Consider the following 22442-nt stretch of genomic DNA (forward strand, 5'->3'; position numbering starts at 1 on the left):
GTTCAAAAAGATTTAATTTTCACAGTAAAATGATTTAATTTCACGCTATAATATTAAACTTCACTTTCGTAATTAATGTCCTTCTTTCCGTTAGCTTGAAGAATAATATGGCTTAATTTCACACTGCAATTATATACTCATTTTCATAATCAGCTTCTTCGTTTCATGTACCACATTTTTCTCATCCATTATGTTCCTGTTTGCAATTGTAATTTATTTACGTCGAACTAGACCTGCACTATGGGCTATTGGTGACGGTCTGGGAAGCATCCCTGAGGATGATTCGAAGTTCACAGTTTTGATCCTCTGCAGAGGGTACCCCCTCTTCGATAGCCCGACGACCTACGCGCGAGGACGAGCACTTTACGGTAGAACAGTTTAACAAGGACAAATACCGCACATCCTCGGACTCATCGCTGGCTGACCAAAGTGGCCACCGACCTGCGGGGAACCGTGTCTTAACGATCAGTCCAAAGCGAGACTATGGTCCCATTTGAGAAGAAAAGGAAAATTCCAGTACTTTTAAATACTTATATTCATTTGTCTCATATACTAAATATTCCTTAATGACCATCTTTACTTTCTAAAAAGAAAGGCCACGATGGCTCAAGGATTAAGGAACTGAGCTGTAATTGTGAAGTACTGGAGTTCTATTCCCAGTGGCAGCTTGTAGCCTTTAGGTTATTGGGTGCTAGTTTTTCGGGGAAGTGAAGACGGCTTGTGCGCAGTGCGAACCACATTGCCATCATCATGCCATTGGTCACAAAATAGTGGAGCCTTAACCTACAAGACCTTCCTTGCTAATAACGGGTTATTGTTTAAACGCTTTTTAAAAAAGGGAAATAAATAAGTAAAACAAAAAACATCAATAGACACATTGAGGGGAGCAAAGAGAGTGCAAAAGAGAAACGCTATTGAAATCTGCTAAGTCACTAGTTAAGAAAAAATGGTGAGAAAGATCAAAGCAAGTTTGATGGTAAGATATATTTGAAGGTATTATAATTGCTTACACTGTAAAAAATTCTGGATCAAATTATAATATGAAGTAACGGAACTCTTAGGTACATCATCCGTAAAATCCCTTTTACCTAAAAATCCATTTTTACTGAAAATTCCCTTTTTACCGTAAGATATTAAACCGTAATCCTTACACTAATATTTATTACACATACTTTTTACGGTAACATTATTTAATTAGAGTAATTCAGTAGTTTTACGGTAATTATTACTGTAAAACATTCTGGTATATCAAATTTTTCGTTCCACAACATGTTCCGCCAGCACTCAGGTACCATAATTTAAATCGGATTTTTTTTTACAGTGTATCAACTCTTCTGCATTTCACGGCAATTAATTCACCGTTCCCCATTGTTATTTGTCAGATTTTGATAACGTTTTAATTTTTCCAGGTTTAAATCTTAATTTGATACTTCTAATATGTTTGCCTATTTTCTTATTTTTTGACAAAGTTTCTAACAAATGTATTAGGTCAGTTTTATCAGAACATTCTATATATGAAGGAATTCGGAAATGTGTTAGTTATTGCACTATATGTAACTATTCAATAGACCAATTAAAATGCTTACACTAGATTTTACGGTCTCAAAGCTGGTATTTTTTCTCAAAAATAAGTTTAACTGGAAAGATAATAAATCTATAACAGTTTCAATCGAAACTTTAGCCACTCCACTTCAAATTTAAAGAAATTTGGTACTCAGGTGTCTATGCTTTTACGAACTAGGTTTTGAACAATTTGTGAGAGAGAAATTAAATTTTAAAATGCTTTGCTTGAGAGATAAATTATATAAAAACCATAACTCAACTCTAGACAGTAAAAGAATTATGAAAACTGAAGAAATTTTTTTCAAAAAATTTCATGGAAGTGCGTCAATGAGCGAAATTTATTGCACATGAAAAATTTCTTAAAGAAATATAGTAGCTTTAAATAGTCATTACTTCTCTCTTTACTTCATACCACGTATCTTTATTTCTTTTAACTTCAATTCTCGTATTTAAAACAACATTGTAATTAGAAAACTGCAAATATTAGAAAATTTAATTTCGTTGCTTTTTGCTCAAGAAAAAAAAACCTACTAACCGTTTCGTACCGTATTGTAAGGTAAGGACATTTCTGATAAACATAATTCTGGCAAAAACAAATCACCCGGTATTTAAACTTTTCATTTGGCATTTTTTATATTCATATAGTAACGATTTACAGGATATTCGGGATTCCAATTCTGGTTTCTGGTTTTCTCCTTACCACACATTTAGTAAAAAATACAAAACTGAAAAGTAAATTTTACCGAATAATAAGTTTTCATGCCATGCTTTAAGTTAACAAGATAAAATTACATATAGTGAAGTTTTATCACATATTAAAAAAACATATTTTATTGCTGATTTTACTAAAATCGTTATAAAAACTCTTCCGTAAAACTAACCAAGTTCTTTGGTGTCACACCATCAAGCTATAAATTCGGTAAATTTTTCCTGGTAGTTTTGACCATAATTTTTTTTTCAATCATTCAAAGTTGAAAGTGTATATACCTCTTCAACTTTGGACGTAGTGGGATTTATAGCTTTAAAAAAATTTATATATTTTTTATGTTTACAAGGTACGGGACTTCAATAATAAATAAATAAATAAAATACTTTTTTTTAACGTGGAGTATCATTATATCGTAAAGCATTCTTATCCCGTATGTATTTGAAACAAATGAAATGTTATAAGTTGGTATAATAATCCACTAAATATAAATGTAAACAAGTCTCAACAAGGTATAGACTTCCAGGACATAATATTTAACTAACAACAAGTCATACTTGGTTGAACAAAAGATTAAACACCATTCTTTCTAAACAACCCTCAGAAAAGAAAAAAAAAGATGAGCTTTCTAAGAAGGAAACAATTTCCCTCTTAGGCCCTTCAGCTATTACGGACATCACGCTTAATTGCCTCAGACCAGCTTTTCCTGTCTCTACCCTTAGCCTATTTTACAAGTTAAAAGCTATCAAAGCCCGTGTTATTCAGCGCGGAAAAAAACACACCTTTCCAAAAATACCTTATAGCATGGCTTAAGTTCTGTGACAACTAAAATCTTAGATTCCACGGATCTATGAACGTAGGATGTGCCACATATCCATTGATAGTAAAACCAGTCCACAATAGATGGATATGATGTTAAAGAAATCGAATGTGTCAGTTATCTTGTTTTTAGTTTCATGCAAACGTATAAAATATAACTATATAATCCATTTCATTTCATTATAGTGGCTATAGTATTTATCAGAGGTCAGGAGTAGCGCACTACAAATAGTGAAATTACTATAGTCGCTTCCCTTTTTTAGTAGTTTGTAGCGTAGTGTGCTATTTTTTGTTAAGAAAAAAAGAAGTGTGAGTAGTGCGATACAAAAAAAAAAAAAAAAAAAAAAAAAGAAAGAAGAAGAAAAACAGTCGTTTGTAGCGATTCCTGACAACTACTTTTAACATTGGGGCCAGAATGGCATGGTTGGTAGGACACTGGGCCCGTCCAAGAGGTCGTGGGTTTGATCCCAGCCGGCCGAAGACTCTCCGTGTAGTAATTGGTGATTGATGCCCGTTAAATCTGACGAATCACTAAGTCCTCCATGTTCCCATAACAGATCATACCTTTGAGGGTACTGATCCAGGGGTTTCTTTGTCTTATGGATTGGTTCAAAATTACAAGGCTGCGGAGATGAACAATAATAGTCGTAAACCCAAAATTGAGTCGGTAGTTCAACGACGGTTATAAAATGAAATTAAAAAAAACTAATTTAAACATTAGTTTCGTAAATAAACACGACTCTAACGTAACTAATTTTTCGAATTTGGAGGGTATCAATCTTCGCGGGTTCGTCAATGGATGCAATGAAAATGACCCTGTGCCTACAGCTAAGCGTAAACAGGAATTACGTATAACTAATATTTAAACTAGCCAATTAAAAAAATGGATAATTAATCGCTTAAGTCTCATTTTCACATGCGAATGTATGTATACTCGTGAAACATTGACGTTATTTCGAAGGAAAGAAACGTATTTTCGACGTACTTCATTTTTTAGAGGAAATAAAAGAGCATCAAACAATTAAAACATTTAATTTATTTCATAATTTCGCATTTCTTAAATTAAATATTAGCTGTCGGGAAAGGCATAAAAATTTAAAGGTGAAATGATTAAATTCGAAGAAAAAAAATGGTTTGGAATACCAAACAAGCTCAAGTAAACAAGAATAAGTATTTCTTAATTCCCTTACATTTTACGCAAGTTCGTCTCCTTAAAAAGTGAAGTAGTTATTACAATTCTAAAGTAGTTTGTAATCACTGCATTATTTTTTTAAAAAAAAGTAGTTCTGGCTAACTATATTTTATATTTTATAAACGTCGTTCAACAGCCTACCCAATTTTTGGTTTACGACTACTAATGGTAACCTCCGTAGCCTTGTAATTTCGATCCAAACCAGAAGTCAAGGAAACTGGATCAGTACCCGCAGTGGTATGTTATGGGAACATGGAGGACTTTGGTACTCGACAGATTTAACGTGCATCAGTTACCATTTACTACACGGGGAATCTTCGGCCGGCGAGGATTCAACACACAATCTCTTGGACATGGGGCCAGTGTCCTACCAACCAGGCTATCCCGGCCCTGGTTAACTATATTTACTAAAAAAAGTAGTTGTAGTAAATTACAAAAATAATGTAGCTTTTCCGACCACTGGAAATCATATAATGTCAACTGTATAATGCAACAATATGTCATTTGGATGTGATAGAAACATCCTATGGAATCATAAATGCCTATTTTATTGAACTACACAAGCAGTTATTTCAGACAATGGTAAGCGGGTTTTAAGATTTAAAACTATTAATTTATTTTTCAATCTAACAAAGGTATAAATACATAACCCTTTGACGCAGGATATTTATAAAAATATTTTTCATACTTTTTTTCATTATTTTGTGTTTTAAGTCAAAACAAGTGAAAAATATTTTATTTAGCATTTCAGTAATTTATGGTTATGAATTACAGTATGAAACACCGATGTCTTTTTCTACGTTGAATGTAAAATTATTCATTTAACGCCAATATTTTTTTTCATTTTTTCACAAATGACTCTCTTCTAAACAATAATTTTTCAAATATGCATTTATTTGCAGTTATTTAGATCTAAGATCAACAATAATCCATCATTGAAATTTCTTCTATTTACAAAATCAATTGATACATTTTTGAATATGATTAAAATCTAATTTTTTGAGATTTTACATATTAGTATAAATAAAATTTCAATAATCTAGTTATTTTTAGTAACTATTATTGGACTGTTTTTTATTATCAACAAAAGTACTAAAATATATTGTTGCTTGTAATTAGAGCTTCAGAAAAAATGTATAAAAAGAACACTGTCCCATTTGCGTCAAAGGGTTAAATTGCATCATATAAATCATATAATCAATAAATAAATTATCAATACTTCGTTGTATATTACCCAGTTATCACGTCTTTGGATATGACGGCATATGAATCCTAATTTCTTCGCCATTTTTTCTGACGAGCAAATTATGTATAGCTCTTAAAGTAAATTTAAAGATAAAGATTTGTGCAATTCATTTTATATAATACTATACTCAGATCTTCATGGTACATCATACTTATATTATGAGAATAATATATCATGTATTATATTCATGATATGTTATTTTAAACGATACTATGCTCAGTTTTAATACTATATAGTCATTTAATACTATATAATTCCTTATTTTGACCCTGTCCAGAGGAGTCCTGGAATATTTTAAAATTAATATAGAATTATTTACATGATGACTAATAACTTTTATACGTATTACATTTGTTAATTATTATTAAATGAAAAATTAACTATTCCTTTCACTTTAACTGTTTTTTTTTCTAACTGTTAAGATGCTTAATGGTTATTGACTATTCCTCAACTAATGTGACGGATAATTTTGTGATCATAAACGATAAAAAGCAAACATATAATTAGAATTTTAATTAGATATCATCTAAAAAAAGATATAGATTTAAAAAGCAATAAGAAATTATGAGGAAAGAAAACGATAATTCAGTGTCAGTATTGTTAGTAATGACCTAACAATACTTTTTTGTAGCATTAGAAAAGTGATGTACACATCACACGTATCTATTATCACTATTTTTCAATATCATTAAACTTTTTTTTCAAATACTCGAATAGATTTCTCTGAACGCATCGAAAGAATGATCCCCATACGCTGGTGGGGTTCGTATCTAAATTAAAATGTGCTGTAACCAGCAGTTTACGAGTATTAGAATTAAAAATATTAAAATATCGTTAAAGAATTACAATGTTGCACAAATATCCGATTTCGCTAATATTTTAACCCTTAACACTCAACTAAGAGTTTTTTTCTCAGAAAAGACAATCAATAAAAAGAATAATTAATGTAGATGGAATTAGCAAGTACCTTAACCCCTTAAAAACCGAGTAAATTCAAGTTATGAATAGAATTACCATAATTATCTCGACATAATTGCCTTGTTCTTTGTGGCAGAGAGCGAAATTATTTGAGTAATGTTTCCAATTTAGAAAACCTTGAAAAAAATTTTTTTATTTATTTCTGCAAGTAATAAAAAAGATTTTAAGATAGATTTTTGTAATGATATAGATTTTTGCTTGTAGTTTGTTTGTTTTTTTACACTTGATACGGTACTTGTTTATGTTTTTTTAATAAACATGTTCATCTTTACATAAATAACCTTTAAATTGAGAATGGCGAAAGTATACTTAAAATATACTCTGATATTCTTTAATTTTCAACAATATACAGGAACTTCAAATGCATATGACCGGTGAATATTTTTGAGTTTTCGTAATAATATTTCCTGCAAAACAGAAATATACAACTGTTTTTTTTTCAATTGTCAATCGTTTTTGCGTATAACTATCATAAAAATCTTTCCAGAAAACATTTAAAGCATCACTTTGAAGAGCAAAAATTATTCAATATCCATATTATGATTATTTAAATTCGTACAAGATACAAGAAGAGCTATGGAGTTTTACCTATCACACGCAAATAATATACAATAAAAAAATCGTTTCTACGCAAACCATAATATGTATTAAAAGAAAAATCCCAAGAAACCGAAGCTAAAAAATATACTTAATGATTAAATAACTTCATCTGTTTCAAAATTATGAAAGTCGACATGTTTCGAGCTCTCGAAAAACGCTCCTATTCTCAAAACGCTCTTGACGTCGGATTCACGAAGTAAATAAAGTTTTTAAATTATCAAGTACTAATCAAGTATAAATTTTCAAGTATTATAATGAAATCTTAAACACTTACTGTTTCCTGCTTCGATTGCGTCATTTAACGATATTTATGATTTTGAAAAATGCACGATACTTATTTTGAATAATATGTAAATTGTTTAAAAATATTTGGTGCAAGTTTTATCCCAATGTCGAGCAAATTTACCGTGACTTTAAAAATGCGCCAAGTTGAACTAAATTATAGAGCAAAATAAGCCATCCGAAACTTAAATATAGTCTGTCTATCTAAAGAACACCCCTCACCATTTGTATAGAACCCTGTAGATGACTATCGTCACAAAACTGAACTACTTCCAAAAGGGTTGCAATTTAGGGTAAGTTTTGTCAGGAATTGGCGAGAGAAGTATCAAAAGCCACTTCCCTGATGTGGGCTATTTCTTGTTTCCATAGAAGCATACAACTCCAGACTGAGGAGTATTTTAGAGTATCCAGAGGAGTATTTTAGATAGATAGACAATACGCAATAATATGTTTCGATTTAAATGAAAACATGATGCCACTTAGCACTCTACTGAAATTTGAACGATATTTGGTTCAAAATACCGCTAAGCCGATTTTTTTAGGAATTCAGTTTAAATTGCCTATATTTCAAAATTCAATTTATTATTAGTATTTAATTTTAATATTTAATTTTATTAATATTTATTAATATTTTAAAATTCAATTTTAAAATTCTATTCTTCTTTTTTTAACTCAAACAGTTGGAAAAAACTAATTTTTGAGTTAAAACTATTTAATATTTAAACAAAAGAGGCCTTATATAAGTTAAGTTTTGATCAGACCTTTCGTGAATAATATTTCTTTAGCTTGGAAGAGTTTATCGAGTTGCGAACCTCACCCTTCAAATTTCAATTCCTTTAACATTACAAAACAAGTATTTCCAAACAAACTTGAACAAACTTATTATTAAAAAATCATTTGAGTTTCATTGCCTTAATGGTTACAACGCACAAATACAAAAGCCTCAAAGTTTAGGTTTTTCATAATGATAAGTTAAAAAAGAATTCAGTTAAATAGAACAAGAAGGAACATTTCATTACACTTACTTCTTGAAGTGGAACGGTAAAAGTTAATTCGCGTTTCTTGTAAGGATGCGAAAAAAAAAGTAAGAAAAAAAGGTAAGAAAAAAATTCTAAAAAAAGAAACATTAATGATCCCAACTTATAACTGAAATAACTTTCTAAGTATTGTTTACTATTTTGGTGTAACAAATACGTCACTCCCTTTTAGTAACAACAATAAAAGAACTTGCAATAGAATACAATTTTAGTGTATAACAGTGTTTAATTGGATGTACCAAGAGAGCTATTTCAACATAAATGCCATTTATTTATTTTTTAATTATATTCATGATTGATTGATTAATAGAATGGTCTTTGTCAGTCTATTAAAATTTAGTAAATTTGAAGGAGTCTTATTAAAATTACTCTAATTAGTTATTTGCAACACCAACTGTCCTGATTTATTTTACAATAATATCATTTCGATTTTCTCCTATGGCTCATAAACACTACTTCACTTTGTTTTAGTACAATACTGGTTATACGGGGTTCAAAGTTGGACAAAATTCGACAAAAAAAATTGACGAAAGTGGTGCAGTAGGACATAAAAGTGACAATAAGAGAACATAATCACTGTCAAGGAATATATAAGTAGTTCGCAAAATAAAAAACGGACCACGTTGAATATCTACATCTAAAGGATTCAAAGATCTGATCTACAGGATCTAAAGGATTCAAAAGAAGACCTCAAATATGCTAATTAATTAGTACAGACGATTTTCAAATTGCGAAATCAGACATAATAACGTACTTTCTCTGCATATGTATTTTTCCGATGGATTTGGATTTCTGACCCACAAAATGTAGGGTTTAACCGCAATCTGGGAAATATGGTTCCAATAGTTTGATCAGGAGAGAGGCCCAAAATTTGGACCCCTTAATGTTAATTTTACTTTTAGCGTATTTCGCCATATCTTGAGTACTTTTTAAGCGAATTGACAAAATTTTGGGATTAATTATGAAATTCGTTTATTCAACGATATTTCTATGCAAACTGTAACTTTTAATTTTATTTATTAATAATAAAAGGGATATAAGATTTTAAGAAATAAGGTTTTGAATTGTAAGGTATACAATTTTTACATTATTTTAAGGAACACAAGTTTAAATGAAAAAATATAAAATTTAAATGACGTCGGTCGAATAGTTTCTGAAAAATTGAATATTTCAGAAGTAGTGTAATTAAAATTTGATTTCTCAGCAACTATTTGACCAATTTCGCTCAAGTTTTGTATTTCGCCATTCAACATTAAGTTCTTTAAAATTCTGTAAAAATTGTATACCTTATATTTCATAATTTGTTTGACTATTAATAAATAAAATAATAAATATTTATTAAAAGTTAAATTTTGAACGGAATTATCTTTGAATGAACGAATTATATAGTTGCGTGCAAAACTTTTTCAATTCACTTAAGAAGCAATTAAGATATGGTGAAATACGCAAAAAAATAGAATTAAAATTAAGGGTCTAAACTATTTGGACCATATTTCCCAGATTGCGGCTACCCCCGATATTTTGAGGGTTAGAAATCTAAATCCATCGAAGAGTAGGTATGTTTATTCAAAAAAAGTACGATTTTATATCTGATTTCGTAACTTAAAATATTGTCTGCACTAATTAATAAACATATTTGAGATATACCCCCTCAAACCATTCATATTGAGTCACAGAACATGAGAAATTGCTCTTTAGATCAAAAGTTATTCAGAGTGGCCCGTTCATTTATTTATTTTTTGTGCGCACTGAACATTGTCTGAATCAGATTACTGTATTATGCGCCATCCGTAAAATTAATTTTACCGTAAAATCCATTTTTACAGCAAATTTTGCAGGAATATTTATTTAATTAACAGTGATTCAGCGATTTTATGGTAATTATATTTTCAAAAATTACGTTATATCAGATTTATTGCTCCGTAGCATGCTTCGGTAAAAACGGACTCTATGATAAAAAGTACCGGCACACTGAGCGTCGGTACTCTTTACCGTTATATGATCTGGAATTGCTTACAGTATAAGACCAGTAGTCGTTGGAAATAATTTGTTTCAAAAGTTGTTAGATTAAAAAAAATTCTTTCTTGCTGGCTAGTTCTATTGATATACCTCCCATTTCTTCAAATGTCTTTCAAAAATGTAAATTAAATGTTATTTTTCCTTATTGCAGTTATAGGTATTTTAATTTTCGAATACATATAAACTTGTGTTACAAAGCTGATCTGTTCGTTGCTTTTACATGAGGGCTGCAAAAAATTAGAAAATTCCGTAACGCAAAAGATTGATAACTGGGAATTCCATTTTATAATATTCCTTAACTATAATTTTATTACGCATGTACACAAAAACCATTTAATCAAAGAACTCATAAGCTACAAAATTTCTTAAATGAAATATTCATCTGGTTAATCAGTAACAAGATTAATACAGGTTGAATGTCCATACGTCTTCAAACTGATGACTTGAAATAATTTATTGACATCAGTATTCTAAATTAGCTATTGTTATTTTTGCATATTTAATTTCGCAAGAAAAATAACATTATTTTAAATCATATATATTACTTTCTCAGAGCCATTACCATTGTCTTTTAGAATGTAGCAATGCATAATGGCCAACCAAAGAGTAATTTGCTCTACATCGTGATTTTCTTAAAGTTGAAACAAAAGCCTTCCTTGCAGCTGATAATGAAGCAATTGATATTCTTTTCCGTCTAAGTGACAATAAATATACTGAAACTATTCATAGATTATCACTATTAATGGAATAGCCTTGACTTTCATCATTTACATTTTATATGGAGAAAGTATCGACGCCAAAAATTGTTTAGATTGCGCCATTTTTATTCCAACAAAAGATCTTATTTTCAAAATATTATTTACTGATAAGTAGCCGCCAAAAACAAAACGCATTTTCTCAAAATTGCTTCTTCATATAAATAGAAAAAGCGGCTAAAATTGGTGCTAATTTTGTTGATGAATGGTTCATTGAAGGGAAAAGAAATAAATAAACATTTTGAAAAGAAAATAAGAAAATTATTTATACAGCATTTATTCTCTTTAAGTAAGTTGTTATTGTTAAACTAAGGAATTTTTTTTTGTTCCATCGAAGTTCCACAATACTTAAAATATCTAACGCCTCTGAGGTATCTAGAAAATCTTAAATACAAACATATAGTAAATTTTTAACAAACTGTGAATTCTGATGTTAATGGATACTTTATGAATTCTGAAGTTTATGGTGAATTCTGAATAGCCTTGAATAATGAACCTATAGCCTTGACTTGAGAATCTAATGCATTTGTGGTATCCAGTAACCTTAAATACAAATACAGTCAAACCCCGCTATATTGAACCCTCAAAGAGTCAAATTTCGGTTCACCATAAGCGGGACTTCACTATATCCGTTCCCGCAAGCAATTTTAACTAATGGTTCCTTTTTATTACTCATTATTTAAATAAATGACCAATAAAATGAAATAAAAATAAGTGACTGAAAAATATTACATACTAACAAAAATGTGTTAACTTTTATTTTTTATTACTCTTCGTCTTGCTTACAAAAAAAAAATTAGTAATCGTTAGCTGATGAGCAATCGTCAACATCAGATATGGAAACACTTGCCGACTCTCGGATGATTTTTCCTGAATTTATGTTATTCCGCTTTTTGAACCCAGCCATTCGAGCACATAAAAATAGTCTCAACAAATCGCTTAGAAAATTCATCGGCTTTGACTTTGAAGCATTTATCCAGATACAGGAAGATTGCGGCTTCTTTGAATGCTGAACCAATTCAATAATGCTATTCAATAATAAAGCAAATAAGAAAAAAATTTTATTGCTACATTCCATGCTTATTGATGATTTAAAAATCAGTTTATGTATTTATTTTGAAGTACAAGTTTCAAAATTATTACGAATATGTATTATAAATGAAGAAAATAAATCAGTCGAAGACAAAAGAAAATTCATAATATCCAATTTCCTTTTTTTTGGTTCATTATATCCTCAAAAAATTACCTTATACGTGGGTAGTAAGGCTCGTTCATTATATCCGGGATTTCACTATAAACCGTGTACACTATAGCGGGGTTTGACTGTATATAATAAACTTTAAGCAAATGATGAATTCTGAAGTTTATGGTTGTCTTGCAAGCAATTATGAAAAAAGAAAATTATCAAACCAAATGTTTTGCTTTGTATTGTTTAGCCAACGACTTTGTGAAAAATATATAATTAGGTAACTTCTTCTTCTGCACTACAGCTTGTCACAAGCCAAGGCTATCTCTCCTCTTCCTATCCGTCTCCAATGATCTTCTCTGTCATCAATTGACTCCCAGATTCCTAAGATCTCTATCAATAGAATCAATCCACCTGGTAGGAATGCCTTCCCCTTTTTCGTATGATTAAGGAAATTGTCTGCTTTAATAAATTTGGGTATATGTTTCTTAAAACTTTCGGTGTCTGTAAAAGAAACAGAAATCGGGGTAGTAATAACAATATCATGTATGTAACTTATCATGTAAATATCGCAAAGTAATTAGTTTTAAAATAATACAGTCGGACCTCTATTTAATGAAGTCGCTAAATCCCGATAATAAGTTCGTTACATGGAAAATCTGTTAAATAGAAAATCATTTATTGAAATACCTAAACAACACAAAACAGGTATTAAATTCATAAACACTATACATGATTGAAAAGCAATTGATACACCTTTATCTTGTAAACTAGTATCCACTATTGATTTTATTAATCTTAATCATAAGAGAAATCTGCATGGTAAGCAAGAATAGAGAAAAACATTAAATAGTGTTACACTATCATGCTACGTACATTTTCAACTAAAAGAATCTAAATTTATGTATAAAATTATTGTTGTATTTATTGAAAAAGTAATTTTAAACATACATTTCCTCATGCGTTCTGAAGTTTAATTGCTACTGATCCGCTAAGTTTTTTGTTTGTAATGCAAAGATGGAGGAAAAGGGATTTTACTACTTTCTCTAAAAATAAAGTGACTTCGAAAATTAATTCAAGGTCATTTCCCCCACAAAATGCGTTAACAAGATTGAAATGCTCTGAATTATTTTGGGAAAAACGAAAAGTGGATCTCCAAAAAAAGTTCTTTGAATAGAAGATTCACTTCGCTATTTGGAAGCTAGTTAACGAAGAAATTTCCAAAATGTTCTTGGTTCCTTGAAACAAATCGCAAAATAGAGTTATTTGTAAAAGGGAAGTTCGTTAAATAGAAGTACAACTGTATACTAAATTTCAAATTAAAGATTAACTGACAAAGATTCTCTAAAAAATGAAAGGAATGCAAAATAATGAAACTGTATTTATAATCAAGAAAATTTTTTTAGAAAATTAAATATTGGAGATCTTCTAAAATGGGAAAATATTGATCAGAATGATTAGCAGGTCATATCACTAGGCCCTATATCTGAAAGAGAATTTTTAGGACAGTTTTGACGGACAAGTTATCACCCTTCTCGATGGTCGCTATATACAGTTTCCTCCATACACACCGTTTCCTCAATTGCCGGTCCCGGCGTCACATTTCGGTGTCCAGCAACTTAGTTTGCAGCACAAGAATTTAAATACATATATATTCCCAGTTGATATTAACACATCAATGCTTTTCAAAAATATACAAGAAATAGTAATAAATAAAAGGTAGCAGCAACATTGAAGAAAAATGATAAAAGAATAGTAAACTTGCACGGTTATTAGCATAGTTAAAAGAAAAAATTAAAATTTGACAACATTAAAACATAAGATGAATAAAAACATAAGATAATAACGTAAGATGAATTTTGGCAAGTGTTGTATTTGATTGTATGTTACGGCTGCACTGTATCTAAGATTAGGATCTTTAAAATTAGTAGAAATTGAAAGGTTTGGAAGAAATAATGTAAATCTTGAAGTTATTTAAGTATTATTAAAGGTTTTCATATTTTTTTTCCTTTTATAAAAGCTGAGAAATTTAAAGTATTGGAATTTTTTAAGTATTATAGATCTTAACAAAAAGAAAAACTGAAAACTTGATATAAATGTCTGTCTAATGATTTTAATGGTATTTAAACTGATTTTATCTTAAAATGTTGTATTTATTCAAAAAAATGTATACATCTTTGTCTAAGAACAACTTATTATAATAATAATTTTAACTAATAACATAGGCTTAAAATCCCATCACATCTAAGATATTGCAATTAAGTTATATTATCTTGGTTATAAATATGGAAGTACTAAGAACTGAGAGTTATGTCTAAGTTAATAATACTATGTTATAGGCCATTAACATCCTTTCTTTGTTATTTTTTGAACTACTATTAGATTTCTTAGGCTATTGATAATTTCTGAGTATTAAATTTTTGTGTATTTACGCAACCTGTATTGTATACTTCAAACAATGACTTTATTTTAAGATCGCAGTCTATTTCGTAACTATTTCTTAGGAATTCTTGTCCCACATTAAGACTTAATCAAAAGAATTAGATTTTCTTCAAAATTTGAGATATAATAGTGTGTTCATTCGCAATTTTGAATCAGTCTCAAACCTAAAATTTATAACTGTAGTAAAAAGCGAGTAAAAAATTTTATTGACGCAATAACCTAATATAGTTAAAAACCATCATAAAGTAATAAGATCAAACTCATGACATCCGTAGCAGGACACGTTTTTGACAAATCACAAACCAGTGAAATTGGTTTGGCGACAAGCAATTTGTTTTGTCTCGAACCATCAAATAAGCCTCTAGCCACAATTAAGAGAAAACTCCAAAAGGAGACTTGTGCAATAATTCGTAAAAATAAAAAAAAGAAGCATCCAAGTTTTATTTCTTTTTCCTCATATTTATCGTGTCACCCTATTGACGTACAATACCCTCCAGAAATGTTAAAGCCGGAGGAATCACTTACAATTTCACCCAAACTTCGCAACCATCCCATAGGCCGAAAAAAGTAGGTCTTTTTAATTCACTCCCCCAATTGACTCTACCTTTTACTTGTGGGTTCTAGAAACACATATCTACTCCACTCTGAATCATCTCATTCTATTCGATAGCCACAGCAACAGCATCTAACTGGAGTGAGTGATTTGACGAAGAATCAGGTCGATTCAGCCAAAAGAATTGAAGAAGGAGAGGTGCTCTTTCGTCATCTTTAAACTGAACTTGGCCCAGTTTTTTTTTTCCTCTCTTTCTGTGTATCAGTAACGGGGGATTTTTCAGTTTTACCTTCTCTGATACGGTGAACAGTATATTTGAATGGTTTCGATTTTCAATTCTCCCATCTCGGAATTTGAATCTCAAGTAAGTAAATTTCAAATTAACTTCGGAATGAATAACTTCGGAATTTTTTTCATCTTTTTTTATCATAAGTATAGTTAAAGTAATGCATTTTTGGAAACGGAATAAGAAAAATTTAAAGTAAAAAGATCTGATCTTTTCATCGGTGAATATAGCACAATATTTTTGAAATTGTACTTTTAAATGGTATGTATGAATGTTATTCAATAAAAGTCAAGTTTTATATAAATGTAATTCAATAAAATATTTTTATATTTTTTTTTATCATAAATATAAGGAGCATAAGATTTTCTCGGAAGCGAAAAAAAAATTTTTAATACAAGATCTGATTTTTTTTCATTTGTGAAAGCGATAAAGTATTTTTAGCATCAAGTATATATTAATGATAATCCATAAATTTATATTTTAAAAACTTGCGTGATTCGGAGCTTTAAATATCTTTTTGGTATATTTGTAAAACAACTCTACTTATTCAAACATTTTGTAACTTCGTATGCTGGTATACATACTTTTATTGTTTTTGTAAACCTGTCACATTCTAATTTTTTTCATTACAATTTTCATTTTTTTTAAAAATTTAATTCATATTGAATCCTTCAAAGGTTCTTCATTTTTTTCATAGTAAGTGTAGTGAAAGTAATTCATTTTTGGAAGCGGAAGAAAACATTTTAACGTAAAAAGATTTGATTATTTCTCTTGTAATACAATATTTTTAAAATTATTCTTATGGTATCTATTCATGTTACTCAATAAAAGTCAAGTCTTATATCAAATATTTAGACAGTTACTTATTATATTTTAAAATCTAATATGATTCGTTTATATAATCTAGTATGAGTTTGTTTTAAATTTATTTTAGTTTAAAATACTTTCCTCTTTTTCTTATCATAAGTATAAGGAGAGTAAGATTTTCTCAGAAGCGAAAACAAAGATTTTTAACGCACGAAAATTTGATTTTTTTTTCATTTGTAAAGGTGATAAAATATTTTTAGCATCTATTACATGTATCATTAGCATCTATTACATTATAAATAATCAATAAAAAACATCGAGTTATTTTTATATTTTAAAAACTTGTGTGATTCGGAACTTTGCATATCTTTTTGGTATATTTGTAAGACAATTAATTCTACTTATTTAAAAATTTTATAACTTTTAATGTTGGTATATATACTTTTATTGTTTTTTTGGTAAACCTGTCACAGCCTAATTTTCTTCATTAAAATTTTCATTTATTTTTTTACTTGAATTCAAATTGAATAATTTAAAATTTTTCATTTTTTCGTCATAAGTATAGTAAAAGTAATGCAGTTTGGAAGCGAAATAAAAAAAAATTAGCGTAAGAAGATTTGATTTTTTCATTTATAAATGGTAATGCAAAATTTTGGATATTTATCATGTTGGTACACACATTTAATGTTTTTGCAAACCTGTTACAGCCTAAATTTTTTTCATTATAATTTAATTTTAAACATAGATTTTATGTAAAAATATTTTTTCCAAATTTTTCAACATTCCAGTATTTTTTTTAAACTTATAATAATACAGTGTACATCTGTACATAGGTAAATAAATTACAGTAAACTAGTTCACCTAAAATTTTTTTTGTATTTTCAGGATACGTAATTAATAAACAAATTTCTATAGTTGTATAATTTCTATAGTTGTAATAAAAGTATTCATTTTAAAATGAATACTTTTATTATGAACGTCTAATAATTATAATTTTGGAATTATTACAATATTTTATTTAGATTTTATTTTAAATATTCAGATAATGTGTTTCTCATTCTCCGGAATTGGATTTTTTTTTTAATATTTAACTTGCGATGTTATAAATTTGTTGATAATTTATCTAAGCATTTTCAGAAACTTAAGTTGAAAAAAAATTCATTTTTTCTTTTTGCAAATTAATATTTAGCAAGAAGATAAGTGAATTTTTTTAACTTTACTTTTAAATAAAATGTGAAAATTTTCTACCTAAAACTGTGATTAATCATTAAACTATTCTTTTTTTAAAAAAAAGTTAAATTTGGATTTTTTGTGAGTGTTTTTTAACATTTACACTTCATTCTAAATTTAAAACAAGATTTTTCATATATTATAGTGTAGGATAGGGGCAATATGAGATTTTTCTTAGGAAGTACGATCACTATGAGACAAAAGTTTTAGAAGGAGTTTTTTTCGTTATATTTTTAGTAGCTTGGGAACATTTCCGATGATCATATTTATCGACAAGCGTGCTTTGTGGATGTTCTTCATTGATGATTTTTTTTTATGGTTTCTGAAAAATGGTGAAATAGTGAAACTCGTAATTTTTGAAAAATGATGAATTCTGTTGATAACTGAAATTCTTACCTTCAATTTTATGTTTATATAAATTCATTTATTGTTATTATGTACATAATTATACAATTTATAGGTTTTGAAAATTCAATTACACAATCCACATTATTCAATTTAATAAAATTCTACACTAATGAAAATGAAATTAAATTTTATCAAAATCATATGAAAATAGTATTTATCTGCGCTATAAAAATTTAAAAAGGACAATAGCAAAAGTGACGATATATAAATTTATATTTTCTTAAATTCGAGCCTCTTTTCAGAATATTTAATCTTCTGCAACTATGCATGGTGTTTATTATTTAGCTAATCAGTCATGGAATGGATTTTAACTGTGGAGAAAAAAAAAGAACTATTACGAAGCAAGTTCGAGTTGTTTCAGTTATCTTAAAGATATCATTTTTTATCAAGGACATAATTACTTTGATGTTTCTTTGCTATAATTGATATAAATTTAAAGTTAAATTTTTTCCTTGAAGATCTAAATGCGAAAAATTGAAAGAAATTACTCAAAATAAGATTATAATTAATTTTCTATATACATGAAAAATATTTGTACTAAAAGATAGTATATCGATATAATTAATTTAATTTAATTCAATTTATTACAAAAATACTGTCCCATTTAACCCAACACAACATTGTTCTTTGCTGTCTAGAATGCATTTTTTTAATAATTAATTATGAATTTAACACTTTGCATCATAATACCATTATCAGTATCAGTATAATGAGCTGTTATATTATGACAATTTTTAATAAAAATATTTTTGCTTTTGCTAAGGGTCACAAAAATATATGAAAAAAACTGAATGGAATATTTATAAAGCTATTATATTTAATCAATATTATATTCCAAATAATACAATCCAATCAAACCTTTCATGATATACAATTGTTAGCATTAACTTAAAATTGAGAATAATACCTATGACAGCGATATAACATCTACCTACATCTGTTCAATACTTCAATACGTGACAATAATTCTTTTAAAAATATTTATATTATATGTGCAAAATCATTGTAGATTGCAGTTGCACTCGAAACTGTTGCATCTCGAATATTTTTACTGATTAATTGGATTATCACGAACTATGAAGCAATTTTAATGGTTCAAAGAACACTCCTCAAAAATTAAACTTAATTAGCACACAGCGTAATCTACTGACAAAATGCGACACAAAAACAATTTTTTTTTCTTTTCAATTGCATCGCTATACTTTTATCCCATAAAAAATTATTTGCATGAATTTCTCTTTGACTAAACAAGTTTCATAATTGAATTGAATTAAACTTAGTTCTAGATATAGACCTAGTTTTAGATCATTGAAAAACAAAATACCATTTCTAGATTTAGTTCTAGATCATTAAAAGAAAAGAAAAAGGAAAATTGCAAAAGCTTACTCATTTGACGGCATTTGTGAAACATTCCCGCCGTTTACATATTTTAAGTGTTAGAAATCTGATTCCAAATAAAAGAAATTGCATTTTTTGCCTGAAGTTCGTAATTTAACAGACAAAATAATAAACAATTAGCATTTCTTGAATAATTAGCATTATAAGCGTGAAAAAAAGCTGAGAAAGTAAGAAGTGAAAATGTAATCAGAATTTAAAAAGTTTTCAGCTAGCTTAAAGTATCATAAACGATAAATTATTACAATTGTATTTTTTTAAGCCATAAAAATTGCTGCTTAAAAAATTGCTAACACCATATTAAAAAGCTCACTCAAAAACTGAAACTTTTCCATTATGCTAACCCATTTTCTTTCTTAATTAGTGATAATATTTTTGATTTAATGAAATAAAACTGTGTTATTTATATTTTATCTTTCAGGTCATTTTTTATGACTCTATACATTGTACAGATGGCATACACATTATAATATTAAAAGATTACGTATAAATAAATGGCAAATTGCTAATTAATCTAATTACTTCGTCGATATTTTCTTTGTTCTAAAAAGTAAACCTGGAACTAAAACCAATGGCTTTCTTTTTTCTGCATTATTTTAACGCATTTCAAATTTAAGTGGTACTTTGGAAAAAATAATATTTTTCTTAGTCAATTTTTTTTTCTTTCTTATTATAATAAAACTAGACACTATAAGAAACACGTTTTTAAATTATTAAAAAAATAATAACGTATATTAATAACTTTGAAACAATATTTTTTGGAAAATAATAATTAAAATGTTTATCAACACTTTACTCAAGAGCCATTTTGTATCTAATTTCTAATTTCTAGAGTTAAAAAGTGTTAAGTAGAGATATTTTTTTCGTCAATGCTTTTATTGCTTTATTTTACATAAAACAGCAATTGAAACAGCGTAAAATATCACATTTTTCAGTTATTTTAATCAACGTTTAGAGCTGAAACACAATATTTTGGCCATTTAGCTCTTACTTTTGAGATTTATATAAGAAAAACAGTGTTAATTTCTCACTTATATTCCATAAGATTAGTCAAAATAAAATTGTCAAAATTGAACTTTACTGACTAAAATTGTCTAGACCCATACTGTAGATCAAAATGAGCACCATGATCACATTAAATAATGAAAACAAAAAACATATTGTTATCAAATCAATTTACTATAAAATTTCAAAGGAAAAGTGTGCGTAGCAATCTATGCTCACACTTGCAAAAAAAATATCTATTGTAAACTTTGAAAAAAAAAATGAATGAGCTCTTTAAAATAGTACAAGAAATCATTTTGCAAATTGAAATAATTTGTGTCATGTATAAGATATAATTAATTTTGCCACATATATAATTTATATTAATAGCAACTTTATCTTCTAAAAAATCAATTTTTTCAAAGTAACAAGCACAAAGTTTTAATCACATTTAGGATCTAAAAAGAATCGTATAGTTAAAGTATTCAGTTGTTAGATGGATTAATTCTTAAAGGTGCAGTTTCTATACTTTCCCAAACATTTCCTAAAAATGAAATGAATGCGTTATCCCTGCAGAACTTATAAAAAATTCTCACTTAAAAAGTACCTCAAGAATTTCTTATTGCTAAATACTATGATTTTTTTATCACTTTATATTGATCACTTTATATTTTCAAAATTAACATAATCTAGAAAGGAATTGCATTGTAAATCTAGAAATTACATTGTGTAAATCTAGAAAAGAATTACATTCTAAATCTAGAAATTACATTGTGTAAATCTAGAAAAGAATTACATTGCCTTAAAAATTTTAAGTTTTTGCCACTGTAATTGCATTGAAAATTATTTTCGGTTCACAGGAAAGTGCTTTGTTCCTCCAAATTTATTTTCCTACTATAGTACGCTTGTTTTGAAGCATTGTATACTTTCAATAAATCAGACCGCAGGGAGAATAATTTTTTGTAAAGTTTGCAAGACTTTATCTTTGTATTAAAAGTAATTCGGTATTTTAAAATGCATAAATTTTTATAGTTTGAAAAAAATCATTATCAGATAGACCTATACTAGAAAGGATTCATATTATAAAATACATAGAGATTAATGAGTGACAATGAACGTGTCCTTCTTATTGATTTGGAAACCAGCTCACTTGTAATTGTTGTTTTGATTCTCGCTTAAGCAATTCATATGCTTATTTTACTTGACTTAAAGTTTGATTATTAATCGGAAAATATTTTTTTTTAATTGAGTGATGATTACTTTTGCTTGAGTTTAAATTTCATTTTTATTCTTTTGCTTTCAAAACAAACCTAAAATTCCCTATTTAAAACACGCTTTAGAATCATAAGAAAATTCGAAAAAATTACTTTAATTATGACTACAATGTAAAAAAATCTTGATCAAATTACGATAAAGTACTAGCAATTTGAATGCGTCATCCGTAAAATCAATTTTACCATAAAATCCATTTTTACCGTAAAATGTTCTACCGCAATTTTTACACTAATAATTACCGTAAAATCACTGAATCACTCTAATTAAATAAGTATACGTATAAATTACGGTATATCATATTTTTTGTTCCGTAACAAATTCCGGTAAAAATGGATTTTACCGTAATTGGATCCAAAATTTCTTTCCGTGGATAAAATTTATTCTTGCAGACTTTTTCATCGATTCTAATAAACCCCTTATTTACGCATAAACTGCTCACGTCAATATTTTTGCTTCCTCTCCGTTATTAAAAAGCAAAAAAATACTTAGCAGCATTGTAATAAAAATTTTGCATCATATTATTGAGAACGAATCAAGGAATTATGTCCTAACAATCCGCCTGTTCTTAAGCAGCGAAAAACAGTAATTGGGTGTAGATTACAATAAACACTGATTTTTCCTTAGTACTTCGTGATGCACTTGCCTATATTTGTGAAAAACATAATTATTTATAGCAAGA

At 28.2% G+C, this 22442-nt stretch overlaps 2 protein-coding genes across 2 annotated transcripts in view; both read left to right on the top strand.

Annotated features, from left to right (window-relative positions):
* Positions 1 to 22442, top strand: part of LOC107450407 (uncharacterized) — a 477566-nt gene that overhangs the window by 292579 nt on the left and 162545 nt on the right. The gene's annotated exons all lie outside the window — the stretch shown is intronic.
* LOC107438532 (venom protease) overlaps positions 15482 to 22442 on the top strand; it is a 43813-nt gene continuing 36852 nt past the window's right edge. The window contains exon 1 of the mRNA XM_016050841.3: positions 15482 to 15742. The gene's annotated coding sequence lies outside the window, so the exon portion shown is untranslated. The remainder of the gene's footprint in view (positions 15743 to 22442) is intronic.

Source organism: Parasteatoda tepidariorum, chromosome X1 (genome assembly GCF_043381705.1).
Source record: "Parasteatoda tepidariorum isolate YZ-2023 chromosome X1, CAS_Ptep_4.0, whole genome shotgun sequence".
Lineage (NCBI taxonomy): Eukaryota > Metazoa > Arthropoda > Arachnida > Araneae > Theridiidae > Parasteatoda > Parasteatoda tepidariorum.